Source organism: Takifugu rubripes, chromosome 4, assembly GCF_901000725.2.
Source record: "Takifugu rubripes chromosome 4, fTakRub1.2, whole genome shotgun sequence".
Classification (NCBI taxonomy): Eukaryota; Metazoa; Chordata; class Actinopteri; order Tetraodontiformes; family Tetraodontidae; genus Takifugu; species Takifugu rubripes.
The window spans coordinates 2,059,105-2,078,533 of NC_042288.1; the positions used below are offsets into that span (position 1 = coordinate 2,059,105).

The window sequence follows — 19,429 nt, forward strand, 5'->3', positions numbered from 1 at the left end:
TAAACAGAGAAGAGGGTCTGGAATGAAAGTGCCTGGAGGGCGATTAGGTTCATGATTAGAGAAAGTCAGGAGCTAAGAGATCAGAGAGGCCTTGAGGGAAGCTGCTTGTCCTCCATGTCAAGAGGAGCCAGTTGAGGTGGGACAGAGAGGACGTCTCCCTGAGGAGGCGTCCATGACAACCCAAATAATCAGGGTGGGTCACAAAACACAGAGGCAGCATGATCAAGCTGGTTTTTCAGCTCTTTTCTTTTTTACATTAAAGGTCACGTTATTTTCTAGTGTTAACTAGTAGACTCAACAATGGGGGGGGGGGGGGGGGTCATTTATTGGGTGGGTTTAGTGGCCATGTGTGACTTTGTGGAGGTTTCATAACCTCTAAACATGTTTGGCTTTCATACCCTGGTTTTTTCATTCACGTTGTCGTACTCCAGCATGTGGCCGAAAAAGCATCTTTGCTCGGGCAGAGATCCACTGACCTTCTTCTGGTGGGGGGGATAAGTGAAGAGCAGAAGATATAAGAAGCAATTTTAATAAGGTCTGACTCTAATTATGCTGGTGAGACAGACTCATAGTTAGTTAAACGTTCCTAAATGTAAAAACCTCGTGTTGATGTATTAAATATGTGCTTCATACCACCAAAACCTTGATTTGATAAGTAGAATTTAAGTTCAGGTGAGCAGTTAAAGATCGTGTACAGTAGCTCCACTGCAATATAATTAATAAAACTAAACACAGCAAATGTAGAAAACACCTCCTCATTACTGAGCTGAAATGGGCTCTTTGGATTAAAACTGACACACAACAAAGCACATGTTCTGAGTATCACAGCCTATTTTCAGTCTGGCTTTAAAAAGAGCTCAAGAATCCACCTAAATAACCTGTTGTCATCTTCTTGCTTTTACTGCAGTTATATGGGTAACAAATAGGATGTTTAAAAATGAAAATGTGGATGAATACAGGGAGAATAATAAACTGTCCCTTTAAATGGGAACATTGCTTTTAAAGAGTTCTCTTAAAGAGGAGTGTTCTTCATTATCAGCGCTGTGTTAATATATTACATTTACTTTGGGGAGGAAAATGTCACAGCAAAATCCAAGACCTTATAAATCTCTCACACGCTCAGACAGACTTACAAAATGATTTATCCACAGGAAAGGTGTGTATCCACATGTGTAAAAGATAATGTGCAGCAGATAATGATGATGTGTGTGTCAGCAGCTTAGTGTGAAGCAGCTTGAACCATATTCTGTACAATAAAAGTAGGAATGCTCTCATTCTGGCTAAATCTCCCTCTTCGGTTTCTCCCTCTGCAGGGATTTAATGTGGATCAGCGTTCGCTGCTGCAGCCAATCACAGCCGTCCTGAAGTCTCCTGTGCCAAGTGACAGTGTTGTTTTTGAGTTCTATACACTCAACGGACCACAAAATTGAACCGCATGCGAGCATGTAACCGCACACTCAAGGCAAAATTGTTGGGAACCACTTTTTCTTTCCAAGCGGGCCTGTTTGTTATTTATTCATATATTTATAATGTGCATTTTATTCTTTGACACCATTTATATGTGCAGAAAGTTGGAGCCAGACGTACATCCACGAGGAAGCTGTTTCAGGCCAGAGTACTGATGTAGCTAGACTACAGTTACTGTAACTAAGTATCTGTACTTTGCTGTATTTCTACCTATTTCTGAGCATTTAGCAGCTGCTACTTCAGGTCACAATCACACCTAAAGCTGTTTCCTTAATGCACATCTGGTGACATATGCACGTGATGCATGCACGTGCATTTGTACGTGCACACGCCATTAATACGTCCTTCGCCCGAGCAAACGATCTTTACACGCCACTCAGGGGAAACACCCAACAAACTGACATCAATTAGCCAAACAATCTCAGAAATCCTGCTCAATCCTCTTTGTAAACACTGAAAAATCCTCCCTGTGCTTTTTCCTTATCATGCAGTTTTGTTTCTAACTTTCCACTTTTCTAACGCTCCATAATGAGAGACAGTCTGGCTGAATGGTGGGCAGCCAACTTTGGTCCTTCCAGTCTGTGTTTTTAAAGAAGATAGATGCCGTTGTCATGCAGGCACATTTTCTGTGTGGAATGTTCTCTTTTTCTGGAACATTTTTTAATATACTGTATATATAAAAAGTTGTCATAGAAAAGTAAATACTCACAAAAGACAACACCATGACAACCAGACAGCTTTGGTCTTTTTCCCCCTCTCAAACAAAATATAAAAACAAGAAAAAAGTAGCTCTAAAGTATCTTATTTCACTTATTGGGGAAAATCATCTTTTAGCTGTCTGTCCCAACAAAAGCAAAGCAGCTGTCCACCAGTCAAAAGACGGACATCATGACACCCAAACTGCTGCATTAATAAGGTTCTTTTAATGGTTCCATTAAAAAACCATACTTATCAACATCTGGAGTAATATTGACATCATCTTAAAATGATATTAACAGAGATGACAGTGGGTGTTTTAATGTTGCTGTTGATGTACTGATAGTTGTTGTAGTCCTTTTCCTACAGAGAGGCCTCCTACTGTATCATAACATTTCGCTGGTGTTATGCAATCATTACAACGCAGCGCCACAGTCGGACATACGTGCACACATACTTCGCCAGGGGTCTTTCATGCTATTTTTGTCTTAATTTACCAAGTGATTTTCCATGATTTTCTGCTAAGATTCTTACTTTCATGTAACAACTACCGTTGTTAATAGACACTTTGGAGGCCCAAAAACTACAGGGAGGTGACAGGAGAGGTATCGCTGCAGTGGAATAGTAGCATAAAATACTGATTTAAACCAAGTCCGAACCAAGTCTGTGGTGTAGCCGATCATCATTTGCACACGGTAACTCCAGATTCAGTCCTCTCACATTGTTCTGTGATGTTTCTTATCCAGATAAACTGATGTTTCGCCATTGATGTATCCGCCCAGGTCATCTAGGAAGTGGAACTATGCCACCTCACTCCGGCATGTCGGAAGTGAATCGTTTTGTGCTTAATTTGCATTTATTCTGTGTTGTAATGGAGACACAGGCGGTTTTTGAAGCCTATATTGTCAATCCTAAATGTACTCCAATAAACATAAAACAAACATAGAAATAACTGAGTTTATGGAAGAGTGTGGACAGAAACTCTTCCAACTCTTGAATTTTAACAATGTTCGTTTGTCAGTTGCCACTTTGTGTTTCTCCTTTCAGCAGTCCTGCCTGTTTTCCTTGGACTCATCATGTTGACTTGTAAGCCTTGTTGTTATGTTATAGTCTGAGCTCGTTCAGACTTCAGACAGACATTAATCTAGTCATGTCATTTAAAAGTCGGACCAACCTTCTTAGATGGATGAATGGTGTCGTGAGAATGTTCTGAAACATCTGGCTTCCCAAATTATGATACAACAGTACCGTGGCAACAGCTGGTAGTAACTCTGCTGCAATAATATTTGTAAAGCACCTTTTTCCACCCTTAGTTCACCTATTATATTTTTGCAGGACTCATGAAGACTCATTGAAAAGAGGAACCACAATTGTTATTCAATAGAAATAGCCACTGCATCAATGGAAGCTATTCTTTGCAAGTGGTAAAGAATGGTGGGAAAGACGAGCAACCAAGTGAGAACAGTGATATTCAAATGTTAAGGAGAGCATTATGGAGCTAAACCGGGTTTCCTCTAACCCCATATGTTCAAAACTAGTGTGTTACGCTTAAATCTTGGCAGTTTTCATAACATAATTACAGAATAAAACAATGTGTTGTAGCTTCATTACCTCCGCCAAGGAGGTTATGTGTCAGCCGGCATATGTTTGTTTGCTGTTAGCGAAATAACAGTAATTATGTAAGCCCCTTTGAGAAGATCACGGCAGTTCTTAAGGCCTCGTTATTCTTCGTTATGTCTGCGTAGCTGACGGTGGGTTTGAAACATTGCGTAATGCATTGCGCACTTCCCAAACATTGTAACCACGCAGAGAGAGACCACAGACCTGGGGGGCCACTGGTGGTGGTGGTCCTTGTCTTCATTAAATTCACTGTCACCCTCTCTTTTCACCCAGGATCCCGTTACATCAAGACGGATGCTCTCTCTCCACAATTCCAGAAATGACTGTCAAGGATGTAGCTCCCATGCTTCCTTCCTTATTGTCATTGCGACTTTGGCCTGGGCTTGCAGACAGGGTGAAGGTAGCTACGGAGGGTCAGGTACAGGGACCTGCCTGGACTGGTGTCCTTCAGTATTGAGGCTGGAAGTACTAAAATGGGCCCAATTATCAAGGTTGACTTGCTATCCTGGGGTTGAGTGAAGTCAACATGTCCTCACCCCCACCCTTGGAGGAAGACAGCCAGGAGATTGTCACAATAAGTCACAATATGTGTGTCACAGTCTGCTCCTTCCTCAAACTCCCACTAACAAAGTTGCATGAACTTTGAACTGTGCTGAGGTTCATGCAACCTGAATATGCAACAATGACCTTCAGTTCTGGTTTTCACTAAACTTCCTCTTCTATGACGTTCCAACCAAAACATTGCCATTGGTAAGCTTAGTTTTATTTCATAACTGGACAGCGATTGCCTCAAATGCTGTCTTGTCCTAGGAGTCACAATGCTGAACTTCATGCAACCTGATTGTGCAACAAGAGTTGTTTTTTTAAATGTCTGTAACAGCCTGCAAAAACAGCCAGAAACCAAAGAAACAAAGACGGGGCAGGCTGAGGTGACTTATCTGTTGACAGGAGTCATTCTCTTCTCAAGGTTCTCCTAACCTTTGAAATCTGCTGCTTGGGTTCTTCTAATCAGAGTTCCAAACCTTTGTAGGGGGGGTTTATTTTCAGGACATAAAAGGGGTCCTAACATCAGACAGACTCCGTACTACCACGCCTGATTTAAGCACTACCTAGCTTTAAGTCACCATCATCTCTATCTTTACATACTAATACACTATATAAGGAAAAAAATTGTGACAATGGTCTTTATCGTTGTCGCATTACAGCATCACATTGAAATGACACGATTACCCAAAACCAGCAAAGATAATTCCAAAAAGCGACTGCTTCATGTCGAAATGAAGTTCCACCAAGGCAAGAAAAAAGGAGACACAAGCAAAAATTCGGTGCCAGTTGGGCCAGTTAGTCACCTGTGTGTTAAGAAGACGTCTGAGAGCCTCCAGTTCCCATTCATTTTCAGTGGGTGGACGTGAATGCAAGGGGGGGACTTTGTTGTCCCCAGTGTCCCATACAGTTTTGATTTCGTGCTATCCAAGTGGATAGAAATAAACCTCTGGAAAAAGAGAAGCATTCCGAGGGTAAAATCGAAAGGACAGATGCACATCAGTTTTGGATATTATAGTGTACTTTTGTCTGAAACAAATATCCTCTTTCCACAAACGGTCTCTGGGATCCTGCAACATCATCACCAAATACTTTAAGTAAAAAGCTTTCTGGCTAACATATCAGTAGAGTATTCACATAACTATTTTAGCAGAGGGCCGTTTTTGTCCAACGACAGAAGTTCAGCAAAAACACAGTGATGGTGGTGGGGCGGTGGTTGCTCAGTCTGTTGGGACCTGGGCTGAGAAGCAGAGGTGCAGACAATATAAGGAAGGTGTTCTGGTAGCAGGGGAAGGTGCCAAATCACCTTCAGAGCGCTGCCGGGATACTCTTGAGCAAGGTACCGAACCCACAAATGCTCATATAGGGCCCTGCGATGAACAGGCCACTCATCCAGGGCTGGATCTGCCTTCGCCCTTTGTGTTCCCTCCCTCTGACCCTGAAAGAGATGAAGCGGTTAAGGAGACGAGACGAGACAGCGATGTTCACAAAAAATGTGGGACTTGACCCCAACCTAATAAATGAGGAGGATTTTGTACACATAATTGAATTTGGGGGTTTTAAATAAATGCTTAGACTAAGTTTGACCCTTTAGCATCGTCTTACCATCTATCTCCATTTTGCAAACCGCGTTTTTCAACCTGATTAAGCGGTCGAGGCCAGGGCAAGTCTGACTCCATTTAACTGTTGAAATCATAATGTGAGAATTCCTGCATCAGAAAAGTTCAGCGGGCCGGTTGTCGGATCATTGTCTAATAGTTCTGGCACGTGTTGTGTTTTTCTATGTGGCAAATCCCACCCATCTGGCAGGGTTGACACAAATCCTAAAAATTATCATAAAAATGATTTGGCTTGTGTTTTCAGGCCTCTGTTGGGAAAAAGGAAGGAGGAAGAGATTTGGACAGTGAAATGATTCCCCCCCTCCCCTCCTGCAGGAGTCTCTGGCTCCCCCACTTGTTTGGCAGGTTCTTATCTGTTATCTATTAAAACATAATGGAAAGCAGATGACCCGCTGATGCATCTCCACACACGTACGCGCTGCAAAGACACAGACCGCTGTGGCCTCTAGAGCAATAGGTGTAATTACATAATCACACTGGAACACTGGTAATTTTGCCAGGGTTTCCAATGGAAAGGATGCTTCCCAGTGATAAATGACACCCACACATAAATACACCAAATGGTGAACTTGGGCCTGCATGCAATGTGTAAGGAACACTACTCTTCATCTGGCTGCAAGGAAGAAAGTAGAAACACGAAAGTTTATTAGTCCCACATTCAGATGGTGTGATGCAGTGATGGGGAAATGGAATAACACTTAACACAACGCCTCAAGAGAGCAACGCCTATAAACTGCTGAGCCAAGAATAGACTCTCAGAGGGAGACAGAGGGGAAAATGTGCAGCGTCACTGGGATCAAAACCACCTGTTCACCTGCCAAGAAAAACAGCCAAATACACAGCCGGAGAAAAAGAGGAAGAGAAAGAAACAGACGGGGAGCGATGGAAAGAGAGGAGGGGCTGATGAAGAGAAGCGGAAGCTGGAGATCACAAAAAACGGTACAAAGAGTAGAGATGGATGTACAGTGTGGAGACTGGAGGGCTGGCATCACCAAAGGATGATCTGAAAGCAGACAGAGGTCATCCATTCACACCAAACACATCATTTCAAAGGTATTACGACAGCAGCGTGCTCTCTGAAGTCGTTCCACCGGCTCTCTGGGCCTCCAGCCTCAGGTTCCCACACCCACACAGAGCATAAAGCACTTACATTCAAGAGGACGCGAGGACTTTTTATGTGGAAACTTCAATATAGAGCTTTGGTTGTGATTTGCTTTGATCCATAATCCAACAACAAACTTCATGCCTCGCAGCAGCACCCCGCCCCCCAAGCACCCCGACCATGATTCTGCTCGTCACATGATAAATTTAGCCTGTTCTTGCCGTGTTAGTAGTGTGTATTCCTCTTCTCCGTGGAGACCTATAGACCCGCTGCTGCAGTTGGGCTTTAGCTGAGAGGAGCCAGCATCAGTGATCAGTGCATGAACCCAGTGTGCAGCCCACATTGGGGAGTGGTTGCAAGTTCAACAGACTTGGAGCCAAACGCTGGACCCCAAATGGCTCTCTGGTGTGTGATTGTTATTTCCCCTGAGCATCGGGGCACCCTGGCCATCAGTCCAGCCACCAGTGGATCAACATGCGCTAATGGGTGAATCCAGACTTGTATTGTTAAGTGGTTTGAGTGGTCAAAGATGATGTGAAAGGAGTCATATAAATGCATTCAAAGGACCAAAAGAACTGTTTTATGCCATCCCTTACCATCTGGAATTTGATTATATTGGTCGGTAATGTGGTTGGGGGCCATTAAACCTCATAATAATGACTTATTCTCAAAGACAACAGGACCATTAGGGGTGAAGTGAATGTCAATTTTAATATAATCCAGAAATTTAAAACCTCTGTGATTGTAGCTGAAAATGAGTTGCTCAACAGCAACAGACAAAAGCTCCACGGGTCTGCTGCAGGTGAGCCTGAACACGTCTAGACCTGCTTCTTCTTCACAAGACTGGATGTGTTGCTGCTCTATTAGGCTGGTTTATCTGCAAACAACCAGAGCTGAATTATTTTGGCTAGTGTGGCACCTGTTAGTGATCAATGCTTTACCATGTGTCTTGGAGTTGCGGCATTTCTGCTTCCTGTAAGTGTTTGTCACAAACTACTAAAGGGAATTCAAGAGAATTAAAGTCCATGTGGAGTGATGACAAGCAAAGTTGTGCAATGGAACAATCTAAGAATTCGTGTAGGCTGATTCCAGTAGCCTGAGGGACAACTTTAATCAGGAAAACACCCACAACTGATTGTTGCATGAAGTCCTTTGAATGGAGCCATGATGAGTTTCAACAGATCCATCCAGCACTTGTAACCAGGGTCACAGAGTGCATTGGCGCCCATCCCAGCATTCACCAGGTAAGAAGCTGGAATACAATGATGAGAAGGTGCCAGGCCATCACAGGATGCCCCCCCCCCAATCTAAACACATACTGAATCCAGAACCATTTAGGCTCTCTGCTCAACCTAATGAGCCTGTTTTTTTGGACTGTGGGAGAAATTTGGAGTGACCTGGAGCGGGTCCTGATACCAGATTAGACAAGAAGAAGGATCAGCCACATTTTCCATGTCTGCTTTCCAGTCGGCCCGTGCGCTGTGTCTGTCAGGACGTTCTCCTTCTGTCAACCCCAAACATGCTGAATGTTCTGCAGGACTCGTACAGGTGACTGACACACAGCAGGATGTCACAACTCCTGGACACATCAAGTGGACTCAAATGGAAACATTGGTTAGACTCACCACCTTCCACCAGCTCCTGGTCCAGGCTCTCTGGGTCCCAGAGATTCTGCTCAGGGTTAGGGTTAGAATAGCATCATAGCGCCATCTACAGGATTTAGGCTGATCGACTTGGCTAATTATTACTATACAGCACTAATTGTACGATTTTCTTGTTCTAGCACTTATTTGTGTGAGCCCACTTATTTTTTAATTTATATTCTTAATATGTTTTTGTGTAATCAAACTGGTTTAATCAGATGGACCAGCTAAGATCGAATTTGGGGGCTTTAATAAAAGACATTTTCGCGACTGCTTCTCTTAACAAAAATGGTTTTCACCACATATTAATGCATGCATTGTTTAGCTTGATGTCGTTTAATATATGTAACACTATTGTCCTCTGTTTGGTGTGGTACAGAGTGTGGTCTATTATGACTGTCTGGTCAGTGTTCGTCCTGATTTGACTGGTTTAAGAGAGACCAGAAGACCTGGATAAGTCCTCTCATAAATAATAGGCTTTTTGGTGTATGAAGTGATTAATTGCCCCTCAAAAGGTCATTATTTTCAAAGTTAGCGACTACGTCAGAGGAGAGACGGTGAATATAATTCACGCCTCCCGGACCAGAGTTATAAATCTTTGACTGTGTACATGTCAAGTTCCATTTGATGCTCGGCTTGCTCTTACTTGTCCATGAATTCGTCTTCTTATTATTCATGCAGAGTCTCAAAAACAGAGTTTGAGTCCAACAAAATCTGTTTGGCACATTTATTTGAACATCTAAAGTGCAGCATTTTAAATTTTCAAAACACAAACCCTGTAAATATGAGAGCAACACACTGACATATGTGACTGTTGCTGTTATGCATATTTACTGTTTAAAAGAGATTTTAATGGCTACTGTGTGTGCGTATATATATATATATATATATATATATATATATATATATATATGAACATCCAGTCCAGATTTTATATATATATATATCTAAAATCTCTTCCTTGCCCTCCTGGGCGGTGCCTCCTTCCTTCAGACTTGGGTCCTCTACCAGAGGCCTGAGGGTTCTGCGCAGGATCTTAGCTGTTCCTAGGACTGCGCTCTTCTGGACAGAGATCTCGATATATATCTATATCTATCTATCTATATCTATCTATCTATAGATAGATAGATAGATAGATAGATAGATAGATAGATAGATAGATAGATAGATAGATAGATAGATAGATAGATAGATAGATAGATAGATAGATAGATAGATAGATAGATAGATAGATAGATAGATAGATAGATAGTAGCTGCATGTATGCTACATATAGTATGGTGTCCCACCATCACTCTAAACAGTCACCGAGCTTAGATACATAATCCCTCCATTATCTGCTGACAAGTTTTCACTGTCTATTAACGCTGACATCTTACTCACCAAATGACATTCTCAGAAGTAGTGAGGTGGATCATGAACTAGCAGCAGCGGCAGAGCAGCAGCAGAAGCAGCAGCAGCAGCAAAAGCAGCAGCAGCAGCAGCAGAAGGAGCAGCAGAAGGAGCAGCAGAAGAAGAAGCAGCAGCAGAAGGAGCAGCAGAAGAAGAAGCAGCAGCAGCAGCAGAAGCAGCAGCAGCAGAAGGAGCAGCAGCAGCAGAAGGAGCAGAAGGAGCAGCATAGCAGCAGCAGATGGAGCAGAAGCAGCAGCAAAAGCAGCAGCAGCAGAAGGAGCAGCAGAAGGAGCAGCAGAAGAAGAAGCAGCAGCAGAAGGAGCAGCAGAAGAAGAAGCAGCAGCAGCAGCAGAAGCAGCAGCAGCAGAAGGAGCAGCAGCAGCAGATGGAGCAGAAGGAGCAGCATAGCAGCAGCATAGCAGCAGCAGATGGAGCAGAAGCAGCAGCAGCAGAAGCAGCAGTGACCTCTTGGCAGTGACCCGCTGGATTTAAAATATATGCTGGCTTCATCCAGTCCAGGCAAGAAGAGTGACGTACTGAGAGGTGGTGGCTGAAAACCTTAAAACCTGGAATTCATCCAAATGTACCTGAGCACGATGTTTGCTGGAAGAAAGAAGAACATTAACATATTGTGAATACGTGTCGAAAATATACCGTGTTTTTAAGGGTTAATTTGAGGGTTGAGGGAGGTTCAGGACGGCCCAGTTTTACTGTCAACACTTCATTGATGCACTGAAGTGCAGAGTGTGAGCAGACGTGTCACATACCAGTGTCCCAGGCTCTTTTCTATAGAGCCTGACATCCAGCGCTGTACAGAAATGCAACTCTCATCTGCACTTACAAGAGTGTTGAGAGGTGAACAGATTGAAAGATGAGGGATGAATTCCTCAAACATGATTGCACATGCAAACGCCGCATCTCAGATTAGCTTCACCATTATCTACTGCAGCTTATCCGTCTCAGGGTTATCGTGAGAGGCTAACGCTGTGTCAGTTAAACTGGGTCCATCCTGGGCTCAGCTACGACGGGCCTGACATACAGCTCATGGTCGAACATGTAGACCTTCACAAGTTAGAGGCACCGATTCGTCTAACATGTACCACACGTCTCTGCTAAGATTGCTTGGGGAGAGCCCACATTGGAGAGAGCATTAGAAAATAACGCGCAGCCTGGAACTCATGGGGTGTCTCCCCCTCCTACTGTGAGGCAACGGGGCTAAACATCTCACCACCATATCAGACGGAGATAAGATCGTCATCTGCAAAGATAGAGCGGCACGCACGGACAGACATGCACAGATTGGAGCCCCTTGCTAATCTGCTAATGGAATAGATCATGTCAAGAGGGTGGCGACGCTACACATGGTATTGTTTATCTGTTCTTTGATTATCCAAAGAAGTAGTTTGAAACAGGGTTTGTTTTCCATGTTGCCATCCGAGAGGTCTCTAGCTGCTGCTATGGCTAGCTGGGAGCAACATGGCTCAATAAACATAATAGAAAAACACATGGTAGAGCACGAGGAGGGGATATCTCATATATTTGTCTGAAACCTTCAAATCTAAATTGGGATTCAGATGTAAGGATTTTGGTCGGAAAAGGAGGAACATCGGGACAAAAACAGCCTGATTATCTTTATGTGTGTGCACCGCTTAAGGCTCTAGCCAGTGTGTGTGCATGTGTGGTGGTTAAAAGTGTTTTACTTGAGTCAAAGAGGGTGCAGGGGTCAAAGGTCAACGCAAAACCAGTTGCAGAACTCCATCAACAATGGCAAAGTAACAGCAGGCGCAACCGAGCTTCAAAGACTTAAAGAGTGTTATCTATCACCACTGTAACGCCCCCGGCTTGTTACAGGGTGGTGGTTCCACACACACACACACACACACACACACACACACACAGAAATTTCACCTGTCTCACACACACAAAGACAACATGAAGACCTGCTCTGAATTATTGAAGCGTGAGCTTACTCTCTGTGTCCTCCATTAGGAGGTGGACACAGCTCACAATACTCTTATTTTTAGGAGTCTTTTTGATTCGGAATGTCACAAAAGTTACTTGAAGTATGAAAAGAAGGCTCCGGCTGGATCAAGGGATGGATGATATCTTCTCCACTACGGCGTATTTAACTTCAGGAGACCATCCACCAACATGTGTGTGCTGGTGTGGACTGAGGCAGAACTTATTAGAGGATCCCCTTTAATTAATGCCGCCAGAGGCCTGCAGCCTCGGGTAACCTGAAGCCAACACCCCCTTTGATTAAGTACCTGAAACTTTGTGAGATATTGGAACAGCTGCGCCCATCCTCCCACCCACCCACCCAGCCACATTAGATTCATGCTCCTGAAGGAAACACCCACTTCCTCCACATTCCTCAAGGATTTTCCGTACAGAAAAATAGTAAACACGACCTGTGAACAAAGAGGGGGTGAGGGGGGAAGTCATGGGCACGTTAGTGTTATTTCCTTTATGAAGTCAATCAAAAGGGGGAGAAAGGGGAGGCTGGTGGAGGCTTGGGGGGGGGGGGGTGGTGTATGCTGTAGGTAGTGGGAGAGAAAGACAGAACAAAGGCCTGCACCAAGAAAGTCAACATCACCTTCCTTATCCTCACACACACACCCTTTGGATCACATCATGATGGTTTCCATGCTGGAAGCTGATCAAGAATCCCTCTGAAATCCTTGTTTGTTTTGTCAAGTAATGAGACAGAGTTTAACCTTATTCCAGAAGCCACACTTCAAAAAACTAAAGACAGACATCTGGCATTTTCCAAGCGAGACCCCATGGGGACATTTATACTAGGGGACAGAGGGGTGCCGTTCAATCGTAAGTGACATTTACCAGCCTACCTGACGTGGCAGGTGAGGGAATTTTCCAGTCACGGCTCAAGGGTTCGCCGCTGTTGACTTTTAACAGTGCTGAGTGTGCAGTTGGCTTTTAAGGCTCAAACAAACTCCCATTAAAAAAAACAGGCTAAATCAGTTTACCATCGAATTCTGTTTCTCATTCAGACTTTAAGGGTTAGGAACGGTGACCTTTAGCCCCTTAGACCCCGACACTGCAGCAAACATCCACAACTATGATTGCTGGCTGGGATCAAGGGATGGTTTCCTATCGCGCGAGGAGCGATAGGAAACCAGGTCAGGATTCAAAGTGTGAATCCTGACCTGCTATTTGTTCTGAAAATGTCTTTTTAACACTGGGTCCCTCTGGCAGAGGCCTGCCTGGAGTTGTGGATCCTGCCCCAGCCTGCACTCAGGAATGTTCTATTGAGAAAGTGCGGCACCACAAACCCTTCCAGCCATTCCAAACCCGTAATCAGATCCAGCCCGTCATCCCCCATCCTGTCTCCAATCTCTCGCTCTCTTTTGCACTCTCTTCAATCCCTCTCTCTTTAAATCTCGTGCATGCGTGTAGAACACAAACACATATATAAGAACAGGCAGAAACACACACCCAAGTGTTGGGAAACATGGTTCTCAAGACAAATGCACTCGCAGAGAGATGAAAAAAATTGGGCTGCAGAGAAAAGTTGCCTCTCTTTATCATTTCTTTTGTCATCAACGCATCAGTTCTTGTGTTAAGATTTGCCAATGTTTGGTGACGTGGCCAAACAGTCTTTCTTTTCCACATAAACAAGATGATACATCATTGATAGCTGAGCATTAGCTTGTTTTTAATCCTAGCTGCTGTTTTCTCCTCAAGATTAGAGCAGAAAAAGCATTATTGAAGGTTTGAAACTTTGTGTTATTTCTTCTGATCTTCCATATTACGAAGGTTGCTGAGCATTAGTGAGGAAGCTACTCATAAAAAAAGGGCTTTAAACTTTGCTAGACCTGCTCAATTCTCCATTATTTTCTCAAACAAAACAAGCTAGCAACCTAATTCAGCCAGTCTCTGACTTTATTAATCCCAAATTTACTCTTTTAACTGATGACCCTCAAAACACATATTAAACGTGTATGTTTGGTGTCACTTCATTGAGGTTTTGGTTTACTTTAACTGCTCTTTTATATTGTACTGACTTGAAAACCTCCAAAATAACTAAACAAATGGTTGTACTTAAAATGATTCTGTCTATAAATATTCACATATTGGTTTTGGTTTCACTGTCATCATATTAAAAATGATGAATCTCTTCCTGTGTCTGACTCAACCCACCAGATCGCCTCATCTGTTTCCATCCAAGCGTCTTCATCCCTTCATCTTCAGCGTCTCGCTTTCTCTCTCCTTTCAATGCGACGAGATGGGGAATATTTCTGTGAGCTCCTCTTTCTCTTCTTCGTTCAGGAAAGTCTGACTGCGGGGCTTTTTTTTTTTTTTTGCTGGCTTTCAATAAACTCTTGGAGCCTATTCTTCTGCTGCAACCGCAGCTTCGATTACACAGAATGCCGCACAACACAGCTCTGGGCAACCAAAAAAGGTGTTTTCAATAATTACTTATTATATGTGTTTGGCAAATCAGAAACATCTGTGGTGAATTTGACTGAAACAGCCCCAAAACAATTCTAAAATAGGACTGACGCACGCACACACATTGAAAGTTACACTGCACCATTGTCGGTGTGGGTCCGTTTCAGGCTGTTTTTTTAGCTGGCCACATCTGCGGAAATGAATATCAAATATGTTTCTGCTCTCGTAAATCAAAACCTTCTGCCCCGTTTTTGAAAGTCAATTCAAGGGGGCAGTTTGCGTTACACTTACCGGTACACACAGTTTAACTCTTTCTTCTGAAGCAGGCATGTAGGGGCATTCCAGAGCCGGAGGTTTAGGGAGGATCGGGGTTTAAAAGTTGGCTTAGAGGCATCATTGGACAGGAGGAGGTGTGGATGAAGGCACATGCTCGATAATAAGTCATTGTTGGAAAGATAATCGAGAGAAGGTCATTGACTTTAGTATCGATAAAATCCTCAGGAGATGTTTTATTGTGTTTTGCATCTGTGCAGACCATAGATCCATGTGCTCGTGCACGTGCAGCTATATTGAGTCACAAAGGCTGCAAACATTTTTAATTCTCCATTAAAACTACAGACGTCGGCCTATAAAGTCGTGCAAACTCAAATTCAACATGGCTGAGTGGACAAAGAGCAACTGATCCAGCATAGGAAGATGGATTCCACTTTAGCTTTAGCTCCATTTTATAGATTTGAGTCCAGGAGACACAGAAGCACCAGTCCAGTCCAGTTCAGGGCCATACGGGACAACTCCTAATCTGTCTCCTGGGATGGTACAAGTGAATGGGACGTTCACAAAACTGCATGCAGGTGAAGCTGAAAGTGCCGGAGGTCTGGGACTTGGATTTACTTCTGCTTTTTGGGGATCAGGAGAGATCAAATGCAGTCCAAGAGTTATCCTAACCCAGTGCCTGGGCCAAATCAACAGACACGCTCCAGATCAAGCTGTGGGACAATAGACCCGTCTGCCTGCTTGTTTAACAGGTCTGCATGCCTGATAGAAAGACCTGCCTCTGTGTGTGTGTGTGTGTGTGTGTGTGTGTGTGTGTGTGTGTGTGTGTGTGTGTGTGTGTGTGTGCGTGTGTGTGTGTGTGTGTGTGTGTGTGGTGTGTGGAGGGGTTACACAAGGCTGTCAATGTGAGGGTGAGTTTATGTTTGGGACTGTGGAATGTGAAAGGACAGCCAATTAATAACAGACCTAATCTCCACCCTTGGTACTGAGTACACACACTCGCACACACGCACACGCACAAACACACATGCACGCACACACATGCACAGTAAGAGACAAGGGCTTGAGGCCCATGTTATCATTTAAAGCTGAAATGGAAAGGAAGAGGAAATATTTTCTCCATATCTGATAGGACCAACACCCACTTATTCGGGGGGGGTATGAACACAGAAGATAAAAGTGAAATGTTTTTTATTGTTCTATTGTTAAAACCATTAATTTCCATTAATTTGATGCTGTGCTCGATGCCTTATAAATATTGAAATCTGCTCTGATTACTTTACAGCCTTGAAACTTGAAACAAGGGTAAAAATAAATCCTAAAGAGGTGAAGATATAAGGGGTGTACACTGGTAAAAATGCCCAACTGTTCTATTGTTTTACACATTAACACTCGCTCATGCTCTTGTCTACTTTGACAAATGTGCAAACCCAGTTTTTACCCATGACATTTACATTTTTAGCTGCTGGCAGACTGACTGTTGCTTCCTCTTAAATCAGTCTGGTTGCTGTAAAGAACAAATTGACTGAATTTCCTCGTCCGTTGTGCACAATGCCACATTCATTCTGCGCTCACTTCTGTTTTGCTTCTCACCTGATTCATCTCAGCTGGCGTCGCTGCAGGTGTAAGGCAGAAGCGCTGCCCGTGTCACCAGCTTTGTACTGGGAGAAAGGTCCCAGTACAAGGTGCAACGTCCCTGAACCTGGGCTGCAGCCCCACTGACCACGTCAGCTGACCCACGCTCAGGTTACGCAGGGTCGCAGTTTAGCTCAGCCTTCAAAGACTTTGCTTATTTACCATTGTCTGTTTGTCAAAGTCAATTTTCAGTGCACGTTTGAGTGCAGCTGCTAAAATAAACTCCATTCGGAGAAAGCACACACTGTGCTATCAGGCTTTCCCCTGAAAGCATGTTCTTTGCATGCAATGTGAAGCGTTTAAGCCCTGATCCTGGGCAACATGTACCAGCAAGCGCCTACTTGTGCTCTACCCACACACACGCACGCACACACACACACACACACAAAGTTATAGCTTAAAATGAGCTTTAAATCTGTTCATCTTAATAAGGTAAACCTGAGTGTGAGTGTGTGTGTGTGTGTGTGCGTGTGCGTGCGTGCGTGCACGTGCATGCGTGCACGTGCGTGTGCGCGTGTGCATGTAAGACTGTTGGAAAAGTACCACAATAAATGTTCACAACAAGAAGCCTCCTCAGCACTAGAAGAATTAAATCAGCGTCTCCATTTAAACACACACACACACACACACCTGACCAGACACTGGCAAAGTACAGTGCCCTATGTTAACCTGTCAAAACACACACACACTCTTCAACTTCCTCTGCTTTGACTCTGAGCGGATCCTCTGCTGAATGGCCACATTCATGTCTGTTTGCAGGGAAACATAAAACTGTATTAATAAAAGAACAAGAGTGCGCTGAGTGATACCTGCCCTGCCCTGCCAACACACACAACCCTGCTCCGGCGAATGTTATCATAGTCGGCCACGAGGACAGCGTCATAACGAAGCGCATGAGCAGTAAATACACGGCGAGGCAGCGGGAGAGGACGTGGTTCTGAACTGGACCGTCCACAACCAGCCTTAGTTTTGACCCACTGTTGATGGAAGCGCACGTCTAAAGCATTCGTTTTCCCATCCCCAGCTTAGCCTGCCGACAGAGAGCGGCCACAGATATTTCTTCACGTGCACACAGGTGAATTATATACTAACAGAAATCCACAGATGTGGTGTTTTCCTCTCTGGCAAAGCCATAGGAGTGTCCCTCCGTTTAGTTAGTTGCCTCATTTACGAGTCAGTCTAAGTAATTAAGGTCTACTTTAGCTGCGCTCAAGCAGTGGCACTGAAAAACACGAGCATGTGCAGAGGTCAGAGGTCAGGCTGGAGTCGGTGCCAACTCTTTTTGCCTGTTTGTTTCGTTCTCTGCAGGCTGGGTGGTGATATTTTCTCAACGCTACACTCCGCCGTCCATCGCCACTTAGCTGTCATTGGGATATATGGCACATTGTTCACCCCTCCCCCCCCTTCCTTCCCACCAAACACATTACAGACCAGAGCCTGAGCGGCACTGTGCAGCACCTGTACGTCCACTTGCCTCCCTGCCTGGAAGTGCGGGCAGAGACGGGAGGCTCCAGAGTTTTCCCAGGCTCAGCTGAGGGAGGCACAAAGGCCGCTCTGTTCTGCTCGCGGCCCACATCTCCCGCTCCATCTCTTTGAACCAGGCGGCCGTGTCAGCAGCCCCCAGCCCCCCCGCAACCTCGTGTCCGTGGCGAGCGACGGGCTGGGTGCTGACAGACCCATGTGGCACGGGACCAGAGCAGAGCCACGTACACACACACCAGCTTGTCAACTGCAGCCATGTATGTAAAACATAAATGCTTGGTATGGTGTACATTATACACACGATGACGTCTAAATGAGCCGACACAACAGGCCTCTCAGTTCATCTCGGGCTTTTTTGACTCACTTCTCTGACTATCAGGATGTTACAGACACAGAAATGGTTTTCTGGCGCCACTAACGGAGCCTGGATCTATAACAACCCTGGACAGGAGTCATTTACTCAACACCAGCCACTAGCTTCTTTTTTGCTGAGTCGCTCGATCGATCATATAGCAACTACATTTTATGAAGGAAATGATATTTTAGCTCTATAGTTTCAAATGCAACATGAGATTTGTTGTATTTCTTTTACCATACCCTTATTCTGCATTGCAACATCTGGCAGCAGCTGCTGCTGCTCTGGACATGCAGCTGTGAAGCCAGTTTCCACCTCTGCTTATGAAACAGACCCCCGCTCTGTGCCAGAAATTAAAATTATAGTGTTTTAGCAACAAACGATCAAATAAACAAGTTCTGATGACCTGACAAATATGCGAGTGTGTTCATATCTGTTGTGGCAGAACCAGATGTTTTAGAGAACTTTCGCATTCAGAAACGCTGAACTTATTTGTCTGTTTGTACGTGCCTGTAAATGTTGGCAGCAAACAACGAGAAAAATCACAGGGATTAGAAGTAATCTGTTAACATTTCAGAACCTCTCGTGTCTCCTCCTGCTCCGCTTGGCTCGGGGCAGCAGGAAATGCTCATTTCAGGATCCTGGCCCTCCATCAAGTCACACACTGCTCCAGAAGGTTCTGCGTGGTGCTGAAACTCCAGCCATCGTTCATCACATGTATCTAAAAGTGAAAACCTCATACAGCCATTGGCTCATACCACACGCTCACGTCTGCCCTCCTGACACACCTTTGACGTGACAGTTTGCCTGATCGATGACATCACATCCTCCTAACCTGTCAGGTATTTCATCGGTTTGGCAGCAGCAATGACAATAATTACAGCTTTTAAAGTTAATGACATGAGCCTTCACACCGCAACGCATGAGACCTGGGCCTGGGGGCTGTCGGGCTGTTGCACAGTAACGAAACATCTGCGGGGACAGGAGACAGCTGACTGGATTCAGAGGGGAACAAGTATGTTGTTAAATCTTTTGACATTAGCATTGAAGTCTCTGAAAAATGTGGGAATGTACAAAGAACACACAGCAGTAATTGGGATGAGCCAACTGTTTCCATTCAAACAACACGCACAGCCAATCACATCCACGCAGTCACATCTGTCCAAGCAGCTGCAGGGAAAAAAGAAGC

At 44.4% G+C, this 19,429-nt stretch overlaps 1 long non-coding RNA gene across 1 annotated transcript; it reads right to left on the reverse strand.

Annotated features, from left to right (window-relative positions):
• Positions 1 to 4,694: 4,694 nt before the first annotated feature.
• On the reverse strand, positions 4,695 to 7,202 carry LOC115249602 (uncharacterized). The gene is made up of 3 exons (XR_003888273.1): positions 7,096 to 7,202; positions 5,633 to 5,764; positions 4,695 to 5,566 (listed from the first exon to the last, which is right to left on the reverse strand). It is a non-coding gene; the product is annotated as an uncharacterized lncRNA (long non-coding RNA).
• Positions 7,203 to 19,429: the final 12,227 nt, after the last annotated feature.